The sequence below is a fragment of the Bos grunniens genome, chromosome 4, assembly GCF_055505025.1.
Source record: "Bos grunniens cultivar Pamir isolate PY7600 chromosome 4, Bosgru_T2T1.0, whole genome shotgun sequence".
Lineage (NCBI taxonomy): Eukaryota > Metazoa > Chordata > Mammalia > Artiodactyla > Bovidae > Bos > Bos grunniens.
The window spans coordinates 112,459,545-112,480,104 of NC_141168.1; the positions used below are offsets into that span (position 1 = coordinate 112,459,545).

Sequence of the window (20,560 nt, forward strand, 5' to 3'; positions counted from 1 at the left end):
AAAACAATTCTAGCCTTTCTTTTTTCCATAGTGCAACAAGCCAGAACATGTAAGATGATAGAATGCTTAGGGCTCTTTGGAGAAAGTCTGCCAGTCACTTTTGAGACAGCTGAAGAGACTAAAAGATACTTATTAGTGTCTTGCATTTTGAAGTATAGATTTTTTGTTTTTCTGTCCTCTTTTTATAAAAAACAAAACAAATATTGGATTTTTAAAAAATCATTTTCCCCCTTGCTTTAAAAAAAAATTGAAGTATAGTTGATTCACCATTTTACGTTAGTTTCAGGTGTACAGCAAACTGATTCAGTTATACACACACATACGTATCCTTTTTCAGGTTCTTTTCCATTACAGGTTATAATATATACCTAATATATACATTATAGGTTATAATATGTAATAGGTTACAAGATACTGAATATAGTTCCCAGTGCTAACAGAGTAGGTCCTTGCTGTTACCTATTTTATATATGGTAGTGTGTATCTGTTTTAAAAAATCTTGTTTAACTCACATTTCTCAACATAGAAGATTGATACAAGATTAGGAAAAAAGCATTCTAGCTGTGGAAAGACTGAGACTAGCCACAGTCCTTATCTGTTGTTTCCTTTTTTAAGGAAAATGTTAGAAGAATTTTCAAGTAAGAAAAATCAAGTCAAGAAGATTTTGGAACAAAAAAAGGGAGTTATATGTGATAAAATATCTTTATTACTGACAAAAAAATACACAGACTTAGAAAAAATATTGGCAATTGCGGATGTTTGTATATATTCCACGGATTTTTTTTCTATGTGTAATTATGTTTTAAGATGAAATAACCTGTCTATTGTCTAGAGCATGAAGTTTAGAGCATGCAAGCAAACATGAAAATATCCTACTAGCTAGAATCTGTATCTACAGTGAGTGATGTCTGGGGCATTATGTCATATTTTTATATGCAGCACTGTTATTGCAATTATTATGAACAACCTATAATGCTTTGCACAGAGCAGGGCCTCAAATGTTGTTAGGATTAAACATTGGGCACAAAACTATTCCCCAAAATGGAACCCGTTTCACTAAGGTTTTAGTATATGATTTCCAGATGGCTAGAAGACTGTCTTTAATATAATCTTTTGAAATTTAGGATTTTCACTGTGATGAACAAAGTAAACATTTGAGCTGTAAGTCAGTGGAAGTGTTTGAACCAACTAAAGGGTAATAAAAAGCATACCAGTCCTTCACTTCAAAACTAAGCATCAAGTTTTCTGGTTTATCTTGTAGAGCTGAAAAAGCATTTTCCTCTAGAATTGTTCAGTTTCACTGAGAGGAAAGTCTTTTCTATTTAACAGCACAATAACCTCTTTTTTGCATGATTTTAGAAAAATGGAAAGAAATTTTTTGCGGTATTATCTCACTGAGAAGCAGCTTTTTACGTGACAAAAGCTGTGTCCTTCCAAGCCTACGTTCATGTCTTAAACCCATTATGATGTTGGACAACTCATTTTGCTGTGGCTGGCTTGTTTAAGGGACTTCCCTGGTGGCTCAGACTCAATGCAGGTGCGATTCACGAGATCCAGGTTTGATCCCTGGCTTGGGAAGATCCCCTGGAGCAGGGAATGGCTACCCACTCTAATATTCTTACCTGGGGAATCCCACGGACAGAAGACCCTTGCTTGTTCAAATACCTTATTTATAAAATAGAGGCATTAGTACCTGTCTAATTCAAAATAGCCATTTAGAAAATGAGAAAAACACCATTTTCTTGAATTAATTTGTCTTGACCACAAATAATTTGGGGTCAGGATTAAAATTAGGGGGTCACATGAGGGGAGGAGAGGGAGGCTTAAAAGAGAGATGATATATGTATAATTACGGCTGATTTGCATTGTGCTACAGAAAACAACACAACACTGTAAAGAAATTTTCCTCCAATTAAAAAAAAATTGAAATTAGGACCAGGTGTCCTAAATCTGAAATTTGAACACCTCTTCCAAGCATACCACTCAATCTCATGAGGTTAAGACGGAGAAAGTTGAATAATCAGTATGAAATTTCAGCTAGCAGCTTGTATCAAAATGATCATTTTTGATCCCTCTGTAGATTATATCTTTCTAAGGTGAAAACCATGGGTTTCTCTGGTGACTCACTTGGTTAAGAATCCACCTGCAAGCAGGAGACCCCGAGTCTTCGATCCCTGGGTCAGGAAGATCCCTTGGAGAAGGGAATAGCAATCCACTCCAGTATTCTTGTCTGGAAAATTCCATGGACAGAGGAGCCTGGTGGGCTATAGTCCATGGGGTCACAAAAAGTCAGACATGACGGGCAACTAGCATTTTCACTCTTCAAGGTAAACCAAAGTTCTGATTTGGAATGGAGACTCTCTCTCTCTGAATCTAAATTCCTTTCCTCCTTTATAAAATTACTTTGCTTCCTCTCGTCAAAGCTAATGTTTTCTGGACTCACCTTGATTCAGCATCATCTATGCAACTCAAGTTAGTGATGACAGGGAAGCCTGGTGTGCTGCAGTCCATGGGGTTGCCGAGAGTCAGACACAACTGAGTGACTGAACTGAACTGAACTGAACTGCACTGATGCAACTCGAGTTTTCAGAAACTTAAGAAGGCTAAGATGTCTTCCTAGTAAGAATCAAACAGGCTGGTGCAAGCTGGAGAATTAGGCTTTTGTCCAGATTGATGCCAGGTGAATGGAAGAGCCTTGGGAAGAACTAATCAGATTCAGTTTTGATTTATATGCTGTTTACTCTGAATCCCAATATAGATATGAACTCAGAAGTACAAATTAAAATCATATAAAATTTCAGCACTTCATGCGCCACCACTACTTCCAAATGTTTGCATCCTTTCCAGTCACCATTGAAAATTCAAAGTTTTTTCAACCACTGCTGAAATAGTTTTGAACTTTTCTTTTCAAATTGCTATCCTATCATAATCAATTTCAGCCCCTCCCTTTCCTCCCTACCTTTTCATTTTTCCAAGTTTTTCATAGCCTATCCCTGACTTGAACCAAAAATGGATTTTCTGAAGCAATCAGTTACCTGTTCTTATCACATATGGGTATGAATGCCTATCTGCTACTTCAAAAACAAATTCTTTGTTCCCATCTCTCAACCATCCTTAAAATATGGTGACTTGCCACCACTGAAGATGTTTTTTTATATGTTCTACAGGTTCTTAAAGACATTTCAAGTAACATCGGAAGTGAAATATGTGAATAATTTCAAATAGTGAATATCCTCAAGGGAGAAAATCAGTTTTGGTTCTTAATTTTAGTGTTAAAAGATGATTCAGATTAAAGTATAGCTATACTTTATATATATATGTACACACACATACACACACTGCGTGTTCATGTACATCATCTTGAAATCTCTTGTGTATTTTAAAAAGGAAAGTTAAAATTGAAAGACAGCAAGAAAAGAAAATCAGCATATAAAATGCCATGGGAGGAAACACCTGCTGGGAAAACATAGATGTAAAAAAGATCTGACAGCCTTCCTTCATAATTTCACCTGGTAAAGCAGTAATATTTAGAAACAAAAGTGTTGCAGAAAAGCAGTAACATTGCAGTATTTTAACACATTTAAAGGCTCTGGTTCCATTGTCAAGTCGTCAGGAATCTAAAAGCCTTTAAGAAAACCTTCTGTTTTTCCAATAAATCAATTTCAGTGTGCATTTTACTCCATTATTTTACTCATTTAAATTAATGAACCTTTAGGAATAAGTTTTAAAACTTTATAAGGAAATTTTGTCTTACTGATAAACTTGTGAAGACTACATTTACATTTTATCTAGGCATTTCATTTTGTTATATACTACTGAAAATCTGGTAATCATAAATGCACAATCTTTTACTCCTGACGCACACACACAGGGTCTCTTTAATAATTCAAAGAGCTTTCTATAATGATGAAGTCATACTGATGAACTCAATAGGAAAATTCTAACACTATTAAACATAATTTAAATAAATCACTGTAGAAACCAGGCCTAATAGAGCAAGAAAAGTAATTTCTAAGTGCTCAAAATATTTTGCTTTTTCTTACACCAATGCATATTTCGTAAATCACAGTGACAGTTCTCCTCTCTTTTGATGGAGTGCATGACAGCTATTCATGTCCTGAAGCAGGTACAAAAGATAAAAGCCTTCCTATTAAAGTCAAGAACGTCAGCACTCCATGTGCTGTGATGGGCAGGTCTCCATCATTTTTGCATAAGATGTCTCCTGGGAAAGCTATCACCAGACCATTACTACACTATCAACTTACTTTCATCTCAAATTATTATTCTTCAAAGACACCCAGCTGAGTTGCACTTTACTTTTTTATAGATTCCCTGATAGGTGATGAAATGAAAATGTCAAACAGAGCACAGAGAGCAAGGTTATTCATAATTTCACTTAACGCCAAACAACTCCAAAGTCATTAATCCTTTAAATATAGTATTGTTAAAAAAATATAGTATTGTTCAATTTGGAATTATGATATATTGATAATTATTCAATCTGACTATATAAAGTAAGTGATTGAGAAAAAAACTTCTAAAATGTTTAGTAAATCATTTTTATAAATGTAGAATTATAGTGAATTTTAAAATGAATTAATTAGGAACAGTCATGAAAAAATTAATTGAAAAAGTCTATTAAAATAAAATAAGTATGGCTTAATATTTTATTATTTTCTGTGGAATTTATTTATAGAAGCCCTCTTTTAGATGACTGAAAATTAAGAGCCATACTCAGATTATACAACTAAAAGATGATTTTTTTTCACAATTTAGTAGAAATGACATGATATTCTACAGAAGATAATATAGCCTACACCTAATTATTTTGAACTAAGAACCTAAATTGGAATTTATCTTGGTGAAATAAACAAAAAAGAAACTCCCTCCAAATATTAATTAATGAGATTTTGAAAGATTTTAAAATGTTGTATTAACACAAAATGAATGTATTTTTGTGTTAATTTTTGGATTCCCTGGTGGCTCAGACGGCAAAATGTCTGCCCACAATGCGGGAAACCCGGGTTCAATCCCTGGGTTGGGAAGATCCCTTGCAGAAGGAAATGGCAACCCACTCTAGTACTCTTGCCTAGAAAATTCCATGGATGGAGGAGTCTGGTGGGCTACAGTCCATGGGGTCACAAAGAGTTGGACACGACTGAGCGACTTCATCATGAATGTATTTTTAACATTCTGAAAGTTAGCATGCTATTGAGATATGAATTCCTCTAATAAAAAGGAAATATTTCAATCTGGCAATGGTAATTGTATAAATAGTCAACATATGTTGCATATGTATATGTATGTTATGTGTATATGTGCACGCATGCTAAATTGCTTCAGTTGCATCTCACTCTTTGCAACCCCACGGACTGTAGCCCACCGGGCTCCTCTGTCCATGGAATTTCCCAGGCAAGAATACTGGAGCCATTTCCTACCCCAATATGTATACATAACAGCAAAATATTATTCAGTCACGAGAAAGAAGGAAATCCTGCCATTTGTGACAACATAGATGAACGTGGAAGATATTATCCTATCTAAAATAAGCCAGACAAAGGCAAACATTATATTGTGTTATATCACTTACATGTAGAATATTAAAAAAAAAAATAAGGTCAAACTCATAGAAACAGAGTAGAATGGTGATTACCAGAGGCTGGGGGTAACTGATACAACCCTTTGGTCGTAAGATGAATAAATTCTGCAGATATAATGCACAGTATGATGACTGTAGTTAATAATGCTGTACCTTACACTTGAACTTAAAGCATAGTCTTAAACTTTCCCATCACATATACATGTTCACACATCAGTATGTGAAGTGATGGATGTAGGAATTAACTTGGTTATGGTACTCATTTCACAATATATATGCATATCAACCATCATGCTGTATTGTTTTATATATGTGATTTGCTTTTTCACCACACCATGTGGCTTGTGGGACCTTGGTTCCCCAACCAGGAATTGAACCCAGGCCCTCAGCAGCGAAAGTGCAGAGTCTTAGCCACTTGCCCAGCAGGCAATTCCCTATATATGTAATTTTATTTGTCAATTATACCTCAGCAAAGCTAGGTCAAAGGAACTAAAGTGAGGACAAGCATTGGGAAACAAGCAAAAGCAGAAAGAGAGAGACAGAGAGGAGCAAGGTCAGGGTTGTTACTTCATGAGGGAAAAAGACAGGAAGTTCTCATATTTTGGGCTTCCCTAGTAGCTCAGCTGGTAAAGAATCTGCCTGCAAGGCAAGAGACCTCAGTTTGATTTCTGGGTCAGGAAGATCCCCTGAAGAAGGGAAAGGCTACCCACTCCAATATTCTTGGGCTTCCCTGGTGGCTTAGCTGGTAAAGAATCTGTCCACAAAGAGGGAGACCTGGGTTCGATCCCTGGGTTGTAAAGATCCCCTGGAGAAGGGAATGGTTACCCACTCCAGTATTCTGGCCTAGAGAATTCCATGGACTGTAGAATCCTTGGGGTCACAAAGAGTCGAACACGACTGAGTGACTTTCACTTCTCAGATTTTGGTGGAACAAAGAATTACTTACTTCTGCATTGCTGTTACAGTTCACTGCATGCTCAGTTGCTTCGGTGGTGTCCAGCTCTTTGCAACCACATGAACTGTAACCCTCCAGGCTCCCCTGTCCAAGGGGTTCTCCAGGCAAGAATACTGGAGTTGGTAGCATGCCCTCCTGCAGGGGATCTTCCCAACCTAGGGATCCAACCCACGGCAATTGCAGATGGAGTCTCTCTGCCTAGCATAGAAATCAGTCTTTGATCCAGTGAAAGATCTGTTTTGCTGGAGTTACAGCCACATCAACTAAAATTTGTTTTTTCCTCGCTCAAGTTATTCCAGCCTTGATAGCTTTGAGAAGCACTTCTAAATATATACAGAATCAAGTTTTATTCATTCTATAATGATAATTGATTGTTTTCTTCACAATTCTTTATATCACATCCCCCACTCCCAGTTTGATTGAAGCCATGTTAGTTTACATGAAAATACTGCAAGTAGCAAAAATATCAAATATAAGTTTATGCCTTCTTTTTTCCAAATTCTGCCTAATAGGTAAAGTTTAAAAAAAAAATGTTGGTGAAACCCACTTAATGAATATTTCAGAGCATTACTGAATTTTAGTGAAGAAACTATTTGGTATTGAAACAAGACTGGCATAATTTTGTTGTATTAAAAAATCCTCTAAAAAAAAATCCTCGAGTATTTTTCTTACATTGTTAAGAGTTATTATCTCTCTTTTTTTTTTTTTTAAGAAAAAAAACTTTTGATTTTGTATTCGGGTATAGCCAATTAACAATGTTGTAATAATTTCAGGTGAACAGTGAAGGGACTCAGCCATACATACACATGTATCTGTTCTCTCCCAAACTAACCCCCATCCAAGCTGCCGCATAACACGGAGCAGAGTTCCATGTGCTGTACAGGAGGTCCTTGTTGGTTATCCACTTTAAATATAGCAGAGAGTACATGTCCACCCCACACTCCCTAACTATCCCCCCCCATCCTTCCCCCGGCAATCACATTATCTCTTTTATTTTTAAACTATCTATAGCATTAAAAATATATTATCATTGATATATATTCATCAACACAGATTCTAATAACATCGATCATTACTTAAAATTTACTACTGTAGGGAAGATTTGAATAGTGGAGCATTTTTGTAATGATAAATGTAAGCAAGATCAGAATATTTATTTATTGTCTGGTCATCACAGCAACTTCAGACACAAACATAGGTGCTCCGTGCACAGTCATGTCTGACTCTCTGCGATCCCATGGACCATAGCCCACCAGGCTCCTTTGTCCATGAATTTTCCCAGCAAGGATACTGGAGTGGATTGTCATTTCCTCCTCCAGGAGATCTTGACCCAGGGATGGAACTCACGTCTCCTGCGTTGCAGGTGGATTCTCTATCGCTGAGTCATTGGGGAAGCCCATATAAACAGAGAGTGTAGCCACTCATCTTTCTGCCATGCATAAATTTACATGTCAGGTGCTCGTACATTCTATATTTACTCCATGTTATATACAAAGGGAAGAATATTAAGATTATAAAGCTAGTGAGGAAGGAGATTATTCAAAAGTTAAAAAAAATTTTTTTTAACTAACCATAAAATCTTGTTTCAAGAGTTTTTTCAACCCTTAGAATCACAAATTACTTCACAAGTCATAATGTAAAAGTAATGAAATACTCTACAAAAGTGTTCAATAGAATTTAAATTTTTAACTTAAGGGAATTTGGAAGTTCAACCATTCTCATAGAGGCTGTATGGATGATTAAAATCCTAAAGGAAGCCTGAAAGAAAAAGGACACAGTCATTACTGGAAATGTAATACCACGTTAACTCTCAGGTTTCACGTTAGACTAGGAAGCTTAAGTTCAAGGCCATTACACCAATTTTCATAGAAATATAATGTTCTCCAACTCATGGTCCTTCCCTTGAAAAGCTGTGCGTGGGTAATAGTGCTTATCAACTCAAATTAGTCACACGCAGCAGGGTAAATTGGAAATGAAAAGCTTCTTCAATTACTCAAACTAACATAAGTGATTTATTTCCTTCTGCTGACATGAAAGGAAAAGGGTTGAATGTTCGTGAAGGATAGCATTTATCCGCCCTGCTCTAAGATCAGGGAGCTTACTCAGCACAAATACTCCCAGAAAAGGTTCCACTTGGCAGAAAAGAAACCATCTATTCCAAAAGGTGACCACATCGGCTCGACTTTTCATCTGCTGTGATAAAATTCCTGTCCAGTCCATTACTGTAAGGCAGCAGCTGCTCTATAGACTGATAGCCTCTGAAAGAGAGTAGTTTCTCATAATCCCCAGCGCAACTCCTCCACTTCAGACTATTTCATCTCCTGATACCATTCTTCCTCACAACCTCATGGCTTTGCTCTTCCATCTCAAACACCTAATCCAAAATATTTCTCTACATTTTACATAGTCTTAAAGTGAGCTTACTGGAGGAGGAACTGGCAGCCCACTCCAGTGTTCTTGTCTGGAAAGTCCCATGGATGGAGGAGGCAGGTTACAGTCCATGGGGTTGCAAAGAGTTGGACATGACTGAGTGACTAAATAACAAAGTCAGCTGAAAATCCGATCCTCTCAGTCACATCTAACACAACCCAAACTCCTTTTAATTACCTAAGCTGCTGCTGCTGCTAAGTTGATTCAGTTGTGTCTGACTCTGTAACCTCATGGACTGTAGCCAGCCAGGCTCCTGGGTCCAAGGGATTTTTCAGGTAAGAATACTGGAGTGGGTTGCCATGCACTCCTCCAGGGGATCTTCCAGACCTAGGGATTGAACCTGTGTCTCTAATGTCTCCTGCATTGGCAGACAGGTTCTTTACTAGTAATGCCACCTGGGAAGCTCTTCAGTTCAGTTCAGTTCAGTTCAGTCTTTTAGTCGTGTCTGACTCTTTGCAACCCCATGGACTGTAGCCCGCCAGGCTCCTCTGTCCATGGGATTTCCCAGGCAAGAATACTGGAGTGGCCTGTCATTTCCACCTCCAGGGGATCTTCCTGACCCAGGGATTGAACCCGCATGTCTTTTGTTCCCCATATGTGGATTCTTTACCTCTGAGCCAGCTGGGAATGTAAATTAATCTTCTGTGGTGGAATTTTAGGTATTATGCATGGTAGTGATGATATTCTTTGAAGCCTGAGTTCCTCCTATGCTCAGTTGCTCAACTGCGTCCGACTCTTTGTCATCCCAAGGACTATAGCTCACCAGGCCCCTCTGTCCATGGAATTTCCCAGGCAAGAATACTGGAATGGGTAGCCATTCCCTTCTCCAGGGAATCTTCCCAACCCAGGGATTGAACACAGGTCTCCTGCATTGCAGGAGGATTCTTTACCACCTGGGCCACCAGGGAAGCCCGAAATGATCAAGAAGGTTTGTGAATTCTAATCTCAAGTGTCATTCAAGTCTCCTCCCAATTTCATGCTGTCAGCTGTGCCCACTTGAATGACTGGCACTCTTCCTGCCTCAATCTCCCCTCTCTAAATCATCCATTCATCCCATCTCCTGTCCTGCTCCCCTCAGTGATACTATCAAGATATATTTCCTTGCAAATGTGATTGCTATTCTTCACCTTTGCCAAAGTGTGCTTCTACGTTTCTTCAAAATAAAGTCAGTATCTCCTTTACTTTAAAAATGAAGCTCAAATTCCTCAGTGGGGATTTCAAGGTTCTCCAGGAAAAAGGACCAGATGCCTTTCTCATGATTAAAAGTATCATGTAGTAGTATCATGATTAAAAGCTCAGACCCTAGAGCCAGAGCGCCCAGCTTTGAGACACTAAGCAGGACTGCTGCACGCACTCGTGTAGGCTGAGGTGTCCCGAGTGACTGAGGGCGAGGTGTGAGCAGGGGTAGAAGTGTAGCCCTCCACTCACCAAGCTGCCTCAGAACAGGGCTTCTACAGGCTCAGGAAAGCGACACCACTTTCTGTTTCACGTATAGGCACTGTTAAGGTTCTATTCCCTTATACATTCAGTGGAGCCAGCACTAAGGCTTTTCTTGTGGGGCTGTTGTGAGGATTCAGTGAATCACAGCCCTCAGGGCAGCATCAGGCAATGACTGCCCAGCAACCGTCAGGGCTTAATCATGCCCTCTCCCTGTTCCTTATACGTTAAAGAAACAGAATTGGCTTACTAGTTTATTCATGTATAGTTGTGCTTTTCCACCTTCATGGCATTCATCGATCCTCCTGCTTTCTTTCCCCCAAACTAACTCCCCTTGCAGCTCTAATCTCTGCCTGTCCACACTTCAGACTCAACTGAGCTGCCGTGATTGTTGCCGTGAAGGACTTACTTGACCCCTACAAATATGAGCTATCTAGACTTTAACTCAACTCCGGGGCACCTACGGACCCCTGTTGTGGAACCTGACTTCACTACTATTTGTACTATCTAAACTTAAACTCGTATATCTTAAGACCTTGTCCTCCTCAAAAGATTTTAAGTGTCTAAAGGTAACCTGTAAGCTTCTTCCATATGTTTCTACAGCGCCTACAGACATACAGGGACATAACAGGCAATAACAGAACCATTTATTGAGTATCTACTATATGCCAGGCACTACAAAAATTACTTCTCACAACAACATTTTTAGTATTGCTATTTCCCTTTCCTGTAGAATGACTTAGTATTTAAATAATTTGCTTAACAAGCAAGCAAAAAATCTAATTCAACTTTAAAATTCATGAATTTAAATTTATGAGAGTTTTATTATAATTTTTGAAGTATACTTCATTTTTTATTATGAAATAGTAAATATTTTTTGAGGAAATTTAGAAAATGAAAAAAGTGAAATTGTTCTGAATCCCACCACTGCAAAACAAACACTGTAAACATTTGGGTGTTAGAATTGTTTTTAGTTACTACTAACAATATTCTATCATTTAATTGGGTTTTTACCTATGGCTGATTCATGTTGGGTTTTTAATTATATATTAAAATCATTATAATCAGTCTCTCTAATTATCCAATTTTTATTACTCTATAGTAAAATCTACAATAAAGACCAACATGAACACCAAAAAATAAATAAATAATTTGCTTAGCATTAAACAGCTCAAAAGCCTTCTCCAGTGGCTCAGCAGGTTAAGAATCTGCCTTCAGAGCAGGAGACACAGGAGACACAGGAGACAGAAGATGTGGGTTCGATCCCTGGGTCAGGAAGATCCCCTGGACGACGAAATGGCAACCCACTCCAGTATTCCTGCCTGAAAATCCCATGGAGAGAAGAGCCTGGTGAGCTACAGTCCAAAGAGTCGCAAAGAGTCAGACATGACTGAGCATGCAAGCAAACAGCCCAAAAGTGTTGGGCTGAGATGAGAACCTAGGATCCTGCTGGTTCAGGGACCAGACTACTTCATGGTAGTATCTTGCCAGGCTCCTTCCCTTGCCCAGGAGCTACCACTTACTGAGTGTATATTATATTCTAAGACCTTCTCCTACATTTTCCCTCAATTTCCTTGCAAAGTAGTTATTATTATTCTTATCCTAAAGGAAATCAGTCCTGAATATTCATTGGAAGGACTGATGCTGAAGCTGAAACTCCAATACTTTGGCCACCTGATGCGAAGAACTGACTCATTTGAAAAGACCCTGAAATTGGGAAAGATTGAGGGCACGAGGAGAAGGGGAAAACAGAGGATGAGATGGTTGGATGTCATCACTGACTCGACGGACATGAGTTTGAGCAAGCTCTGTGGTTTGGTGATGGACAGGGAAGCCTGGCGGGCTGCAGTCCATGGAGTCACAAAGAATTGGACACGACTGAGCAACTGAACTGAATTGATGTGCCCAGTTTCTTCAGTCATGTCTGACTCTGTGCAACCCCAGGGACTGCAACCCGCCAGGCTCCTCTGTCCATGGGATTCTCCAGGCAAGAATACTGGAGTGGGTTGCCATGTGCTCCCTCAGGGGATTTTCCCAACCCAGGGATCGAACCTGCGTCTCCTGCATTACAGGGAGATTCTTTACTGCTGAGTCACTGGGGAAGCCCATTATTCCTATATGCATGAAGAAATCAAGGCTCAGCAATTTACCTGAGATCTTACAGTGAATAAATTCCAGACACATCTTGTAAATCTGACCTCTGAACTCCCCCATTTTCCCAAAAGCCTTGTCACATTTTAGGAGAGTCCTTTTAGAAAAATGTTACTGCCTTCCCAGAGTCTCATTTAGGTTGTTATATTTCATTTAGACACCCTTTTGACAGAAAGTATCACTATATACATTTATATTGAATAGAAAAAAGTCAATCCTTGCATTATATTTTATCAACTTTTATCTTTATATATCAACTATTAATCCTGCCTATTATAAATAACTTGGCAGAAAAATGATTGTTCCCCAAAGAATTTGATAGAAATTTACATAAAAACGACCTTGATGTCAGAAAAAGTTATTGATATAAAATGATTTAGACACCTTTTGACAGAAAGTATTACTATATACACTTACATTGATATAAAAAATAGTAAATACTAGGTCAGGAATATGTTGAGAGATTTACACTTAGTACTTGTCATTATTAATTTCACCAGATAATTGGGTTGTGCTGTATTTCTATTATATTCAAGTTATTTGGAAGGTCAAGATAAAATACTAAACCTAAACAATAGGCACTGATATGAATACCAAAATAGATCTTGAACTAAATGCCAAGCAAAGAAAGAAGAAGGGGAAAAGGAAAGATGCAGGATCAGAGTCAAACACTAGATTTATTTAAGAGTTTATAAGAATACAATGTTGAAAAGGAAAAACTTGAGGGAGGGGGTGATTTTACTGGAAATTAGTCTCACTTATTTATGGGAAAGCAATAATACTAAGCAAATATGCAGCAACTTCCAAGTTGATCAAAAGATACTTAGAAGATATTACTTAAATCATTATTCCCTTTTGCCAGCGCTCACTATTTGATTGGAAATATCCTACTGGTTTTGGGGGGAAACAACAGGCAAGTGAAAGTAGAAGAAAATTAATAGAACCCAGATCTTCCCAAGCAAAGAATAACTCCAAAAGAGTGGAGTTATAGTAACCTTCATTATGAAAGCACCAGATTCCAGAGCTTCTAGAAGATTCTGAGGAAAACTGGACATATTTGCAATGCATTATAAATGTATAATTACCATTTAAATGGGGGAGAGAAGGCTGGTGAGTGAAATGAAAAAAAGGCATTTTCTTATAGCCAACCAGAAGTTTGCATTTCAGGCAATGATCATCTAATCTACAGAGTCAGGTTAACAAAGCTATTGTTGTCTGCCACTCACCCTCAGCCTTTTAACTGCCGGCTCTCTTCTATCAGCAGAAACAGAAAGTTAAATCTACCTCCATGATTTTCAGTCACAAATTTGCTCATGAGGCTCTGGCATGCTCGACAGGCAATTCAACAGCATACGTTTACAAAAAAAAAAAAAAACAGAAGTGACATAAAGGCGTCTCTTTTTATTCTCCCTTTTTATTATTTGAGGGCCCAATTTTAAGAATAAGTGAAAGTTTGGAGTAAATTTCTATTGGTTGTACAGTTGCGATGCTTAGGGTCATCTCATCTCACCTACAATCCAACGAAGACTTTCTTCAGTAACATTCCTGTTTGTGGATTTGGCCAGGCAGCAACTCGAATGTGGAAAATACTGCCTTATTCCAAAAAGGCACTGAACATCCTTTTCAAAGGAGTTTAAAATTTGTCATGTAGATTTCAAAACTCTGGAAAAGTATCAAAGGTGTTTTTATTGGACAGTTGAATAATAAAGTACAGAAGGCAAAAGATTTGTCAAGAATCACACAAATTAAGTGGAAAGACACCTATCACATGTATATTTCAGAAGTCTAATCTATTACTTTTGGATTACTGCTACATTTCTTATGAGATTAGCTACTTTTTAAGATGTGTTTCGGAGAAGGCAATGGCACCCACTCCAGTACTCTTGCCTGGAAAACCCCACGGGCGGAGGAGCCTGGTAGGCTGCAGTCCATGGGGTCACTAAGAGTCGGACACGACTGAGCGACTTCACTTTCACTTTTCACTTTCATGCGTTGGAGAAGAAAATGGCAACCCACTCCAGTGTTCTTGCCTGGAGAATCCCAGGGACCGGGGAGCCTGGTGGGCTGCTGTCTATGGGGTCGCACAGAGTCGGACATGACTGAAGCGACTTAGCAGCAGCAGCAGCAGCAAGATGTGTTTGCCAAAACTTGTCTGAATTTATCAGGGTGGCATATATTGACTGGATTAATTTTTGCTTCTATCTCAGAAAACTCAGTATTTAGAAGTAAGAATATAAAAACAAAAGATGAAACATTAATAAATCATGAAATGAAAGCCTGTGTATACAATATTAACCATGTAACAAAATTGATGGGATTATTAGTTACATAATGGCTACCCTATTTGGGCTTTCCTTTTGTGTCTTCTTTTGTCTATTTTATTTGGAATCTTTGAAAATATTTGTTACAAAGTCAATGTAATGAGATAGGCAATCGTCTTTTTCATCATCTAAACCAGAAATCCATGAACTGTGGCTGACAAACCAAACCTGGCCTTCTTGTGTTTTTGCAAATAAAATGTTATTGGAACACAGTTACATACATTCAATTATATATTGTCTATGGCTGATTTAGCAGAATGATAGCGAAGTTGAGTAGACCAGAAAACGCCCAAAGCCTAAAGTATTTGCTATCTGGCCCTTTATGGAAAAAGTTTGTTAATTCCTAAATTGTCCCATCTCTTAGTGTTCTAGAAGACATTTTAATCCCTGGGGACAAACCTACAACCCCACTCTCTGTCCCATTAGATCTGCTTTTATTTCTACTTCTTCAAGACAACCATTTTTCAATTGCCTTCTTTTTCTAGTAAATCTACCATCTTCTGCTTACATATTTTTCCCTTCTCGGTATCACAATTAATTCTATTCCAAAATTTATTTAAATATAGTCACATGTGGCCCAATCTCTGCATAAGGTCAATCAAAATAATAATAATGGAAAGATATCATTGAAAGAAATGTTAATATTCCTTTGGGTTGTAAAGAAAATGTAAAAGTTGAAATAGAGGAGTGTGCTTTTAAAGAGTAATAGAAGTCTTGAGAGTCCCTTGGACAGCAAAGAAGTCAAACTAGTCAATCCTAAAGGAAATCAACCCTGAATATTTCATTGGAAGGACTGATGCTGAAGCTCCAATACTTTGGCCACCTGATGTGAAAAGCTGACTCATTGAAAAAGATCATGATACTGGGAAAGGTTGAAGGCAAAAGGGAAAGGGGGCCACAGAGGATGAGATGGTTAGAGAGCATCACTGGCTCAATGGACACGAATTTGAGCAAACTCCAGAAGATAGTGGAGGACAGAGGAGCCTGGCATGCTGCAGTCCATGGGGTTGCAAAGAGTCGGACATGACTTAGTGACTGAACAACAAGAAGAACATTTCAAATCCTATCTTCCCAGCATTGCTAATCTCAATATCCCCCCAAATCAATGACAGCTGCTGTGGTAGATGCCTGGACCTCCCTTTCCAGAACAGGGTACTCATTCCTCCAGTGGCCAGGCTCTCTTCGGTAATTGCCCTCAGTCAAAGGGAGCTGCCCCGCTCAAAGTTAAGTCTCCTTTTGAAGAGCATTCCACATTTAATGACAGCTGATACAGAGGTTTGGGCCCCTTTGTCTCAATTAGAGAGGCCTACCAGGTTCCAGAACTCTCTGTAAAATTGACTGAGGTCTCTATTGTGATTCTATGACTATTTCCCCCCTGCCCAAGTCTCCTTCTCTCTCTCCCGCACATGAGTTATTCCTAACAGCATTCTCCAATAAATTCTTATAGGAAAAACTCTGCCTTGGAGCCTATATCCCAATTTAAGATAGCTCCCTCTTCTAATACTCTTTCTCTCATTCCATTCTCATCACTCAAAGGCTTCCCTGAATCTCAGTCTTTCTAGTTCTTTATTCCTCTCTGCTCAAAAGTCCTGTTTGCTCACAATCCTGGGTCAATTCTTTTCCTCTCAATAGAATTCATTACCTTTTCTTCAAATTTACTGGTTAGATATAAACAAGAATTGAAAAGTCATTATATAATTTGTGCTAGTATATTTTAATGCCTTATTTTAAGACTTCAAAATGTTGCCTTATAAAAGATACTTTGGGGCTGGAATATCATGTCTATTTTTTAAATGTTTCAACTGTTTTATTTTTTAACATACTATCTAACCAAAAAGCATTAAAAATTGTAACTTTTAGATTATGCATTTGAAAGTATTTCTATGATGTTTATATGCTCAAATGCATAGTAAAAGTTCTTCTGAAACAGCATTTTCCCTCTGCAATAGCTATTTATTTAGAACAAACTGCTCTGCTACAAAAGTTGGACAGCAAGGCAGCAAAAGAAGACCTAAATTTAAAAGATATACTAATATCATCAAATTTTTCTTTGGTTAAGTCTGCTCTGAAAGGAAGAAATGAAGGTTGGAGGAAAAAGAAAAGAGAGCAAGAAGAAAAAGAAGAGAGGAAGAGGAAGAAAGACAAGACAGGAAAGGACAACCAAGTTGAAACAAATCAAGAGGAAATAACTGTAAAATTATGAGTTACTTCATGTGCTGCAGCTGCTAAGTCGCTTCAGTTGTATCCGACTGTGCAACCCCATAGACGGCAGCCCACCAGGCTCCCCCATCCCTGGGAGTCTCCAGGCAAGAACACTGGAGTGGGTTGCCATTTCCTTCTCCAATGCAGGAAGGTGAAAAGTGAAAGTGAAGACGCTCAGTTGTATCCGACTTCGCGACCGCATGGACTGCAGCCTACCAGGCTCCTCCATCCATGGGATTTTCCAGGCAAGAGTGCTGAAGTGGGGTGCCATTGCCTTCTCCTACTTTACGTGCAGAACCTCTGAAGTTCGGGAAAGATTATCTTTTCCAGATACCAAATATTTAACTTTTTGAAATTTCCAGCATTGGTGCAAGTTAGAATAAACAACTCATCTTTATTACGCTTGAACTTAAAATTAAGAAAAAAATGGAAACAAAAAGACTTATGTGAGGTGGGAAGAAGCTTAACACCATCTCCAGATATTAAAATAATTTACATATCCTCCATAATTAATTACGGAGAAGGCAATGGCATCCCACTCCAGTACTCTTGCCTGGCAAATCCCATGGACCGAGGAGCCTGGTGGGCTGCAGTCCATTGGGTCGCTAAGAGTCGGACACGACTGAGCGACTTCACTTTCACTTTTCACTTTCATGCGTTGGAGAAGGAAATGGCAACCCACTCCAGTGTTCTTGCCTGGAGAATTCCAGGGACAGCAGAGCCTGGTGGGCTGCCGTCTGTGGGGTTGCACAGAGTCGGACACAACTGAAGCGACTTAGCAGCATAATTAATTAAGGTGTTAGGGAATGAATAGCCAGACAAACCAATGGCAGTCAATAGATATACAAAACTATACTCAAATATGTATGGAAATTTAATTTATGAAAAAGATTCCATCTCATCACTGATGTAAAGATGGACTTTTAAAATAAATTGTGTTGGACAGCCATTTGGAAAAAGACATAACTTGAACTGAATCTCACAGCATATATTATGCCTAATTCCAAATGGATCATAGAGCTAAATGTTAAAAACTGAAACTATTTCAGATTATTTTCACAGGATAAATTCCCAAAAGTGACATTATTGGGATTTAAAGAGTAAAAAAGATTAAGGTTCTTAATTCATATTAGCAAACTGATTTTTAGAACTCTTCTACTAATTTATATCCCTAAATGTAGTATATGTCAGTTCCCATTCTTATTCAAGCCTGGACAAGAACTGTGTCCTATTTTTTAAAACATTTAATAAAATATGTGTGTGTAGAGCATAAGCTTTAGGAGCCCTCAGTTGCCCTAGGCCTTTCATGACCCTGGGAATATGTGTTATCAAACATTTTTGTAAAATTAAGAAAAGGATGATATAAAAACAATTTTTAGGAAGGTCTCCAAATTCCATAAGTTTCAGACCCCACAACACCAAGATCAACTCCTGATCATTTTATTAAACTATATGCAATTGCTCCTTTAATATGTCACAAATGGACAAACCTAGAAATTTCAAATGATTCAACTAATACGTATAATTTTGGTGATTCATAAGGGTAAAAATCTCCATTAACTAATAACAGAATTACCAAGTCATAGAGTAACTCAAAAAAGGTTTTGACAGATATTGTCAGATTTCCTTTTTTAAAGTTTGTAGAGATACCCAGCCCCTCCAACAGCACACAGACACACACGTGTCCCTCCCGGCGGTGGGCACCAATTAGCACGGCGGCACGTTCTCACCTGTGCACGAGACTCCTGGTTTACACCTGGCCTCCCAGCATACTTGTTAGTACTACCACTTTTACTTTCAAAATGGTTTGGATGACAGACGGTCATCCAGGTGTCATCGGTCCTTTAAACTCTAGTTTTTCTCCTGGAGACCATCCTGGCTTCTAGGGGGCCTGCAGGCTTCTGGGGGTTCCCTGCATTCTCTTTCCCCCCTTCCTTATTCACCTGCACTGACAACGGCAGAGTCACAGGATCAGGGAGCAGCATGCCTCTAGGTAAGGACTCCCTTTCCCTGCACGCAGATGCTGGGTGTAGGAGGTAGCAATAGGAGTATGCCTGTGTGTTCATCCTGTTCAAAGTCAAGCACCTGTGTGTGCACACAGCGTATATGCACACACACCACACAAAGCCACATCACTAACTGTTTAAATCCAAGTGACAGTCCCCAGCTGCTCACCATCCAACATGCCAGCGATATGGGCAAGAGGGTCCTAGCACTGGAGCAGGAGCTGAGCAGGGTGACCTTTATTTGCCTCCAAGGGCTGAGATTCCGTGACTCCCCTAGAAACAGTGAACATTTATTAAGGGCTTACTGAGCATGAGGGAAATTCTAAAAATTTTGCCCATAAAAATCTCATTTTGTCTTCAGACAAAATGACTAATTTAGTCACGATTACTAGAGAGTATTAATGAATAAGCAAACTAAGACACAGACAGGCCAAGTTAGTGGTCTAGGATGACATACTTCGTAAATGGAGCCCAGATTTCAACTCAGGCAGCCTGACTTAGGAGCTGTTATAGCTGCATTTTCTGGTTCACGTTTCAGGCACTGAAAATCACTTTACATTTCACAGATTTTATTTCCATTTACTTTCTGCACCACTCTGATTACATTTCTGAAAAGCTTCATTATAGAAGGGAGGGAAGTCATGCAGAAAATTCATGCAATATAATTTGAAAGCTTACCATTGAAGAAACTTCCTTCTTCTCTATCTGGGCAATCCAGCTTTTCAGTTATCTATTCATTATATACTGCAAGAAGAGACAATCAATTTACCTTTTCAAAGTCTTCCTAGGCAAAGTCAATGATGACTCACCTAATTTTCAAAAAAAATGCTAAACATAAAATATTTATGAATATCATATGATTTCTATTCTGAGATTTTTTTATTGTTGTTTATTCACAACGTTGTGTCCAACTCTTTGTGACCCCGCAGACTATAGTCCACCAGGCTCCTCTGTCCATGGAATTCTCCAGGCAAGATTACTGGGGTGGGTTGCCATTTCCTCCTCCAGGGGATTTTCCTGACCCAGGGATCAAACCCACATCTCCTGCATTGCAGGCAGATTATTTACTGCTGAGCCACCCAACTGCTATTTTAATAATTAAGGCTGAAATGATGTAAGGTATTATCAAATTGGGTGTGAGTCAAAGAGAAAAAGGCCAATATCTGGTGGTGACCACAAGACGACTTGTCTCTGACGACAGCCTGTGGATGCACAATGAATTCCTTTTGAAGAGTCTTGTTTCCTTTACTCAACCTTTTAATACAGGCAGTCCCTTAAGCCTGAGAAGTTTCTTCTGGGTAAAAGTAAAGCTGCTTTGTGAATTTGATTACATTATATTCTTACAATGAATCTCCTGTAACTAACTGTTCTCAAAATGTGAATACATAACTGCTTCTACCTAAAATGAATAAATATCCAACCTTGTGCTCTTTGGTAAAAAAAATACCAACCTTTTATT

General features: G+C 38.5%; 1 long non-coding RNA gene across 1 annotated transcript; it reads right to left on the minus strand.

Moving 5' to 3' along the window:
- Window positions 1–13,970: 13,970 nt before the first annotated feature.
- Window positions 13,971–19,910, minus strand: LOC147374704 (uncharacterized). Its single transcript, XR_015163263.1, has 2 exons — window positions 19,780–19,910; window positions 13,971–14,234 (listed from the first exon to the last, which is right to left on the minus strand). It is a non-coding gene; the product is annotated as an uncharacterized LOC147374704 (long non-coding RNA).
- Window positions 19,911–20,560: the final 650 nt, after the last annotated feature.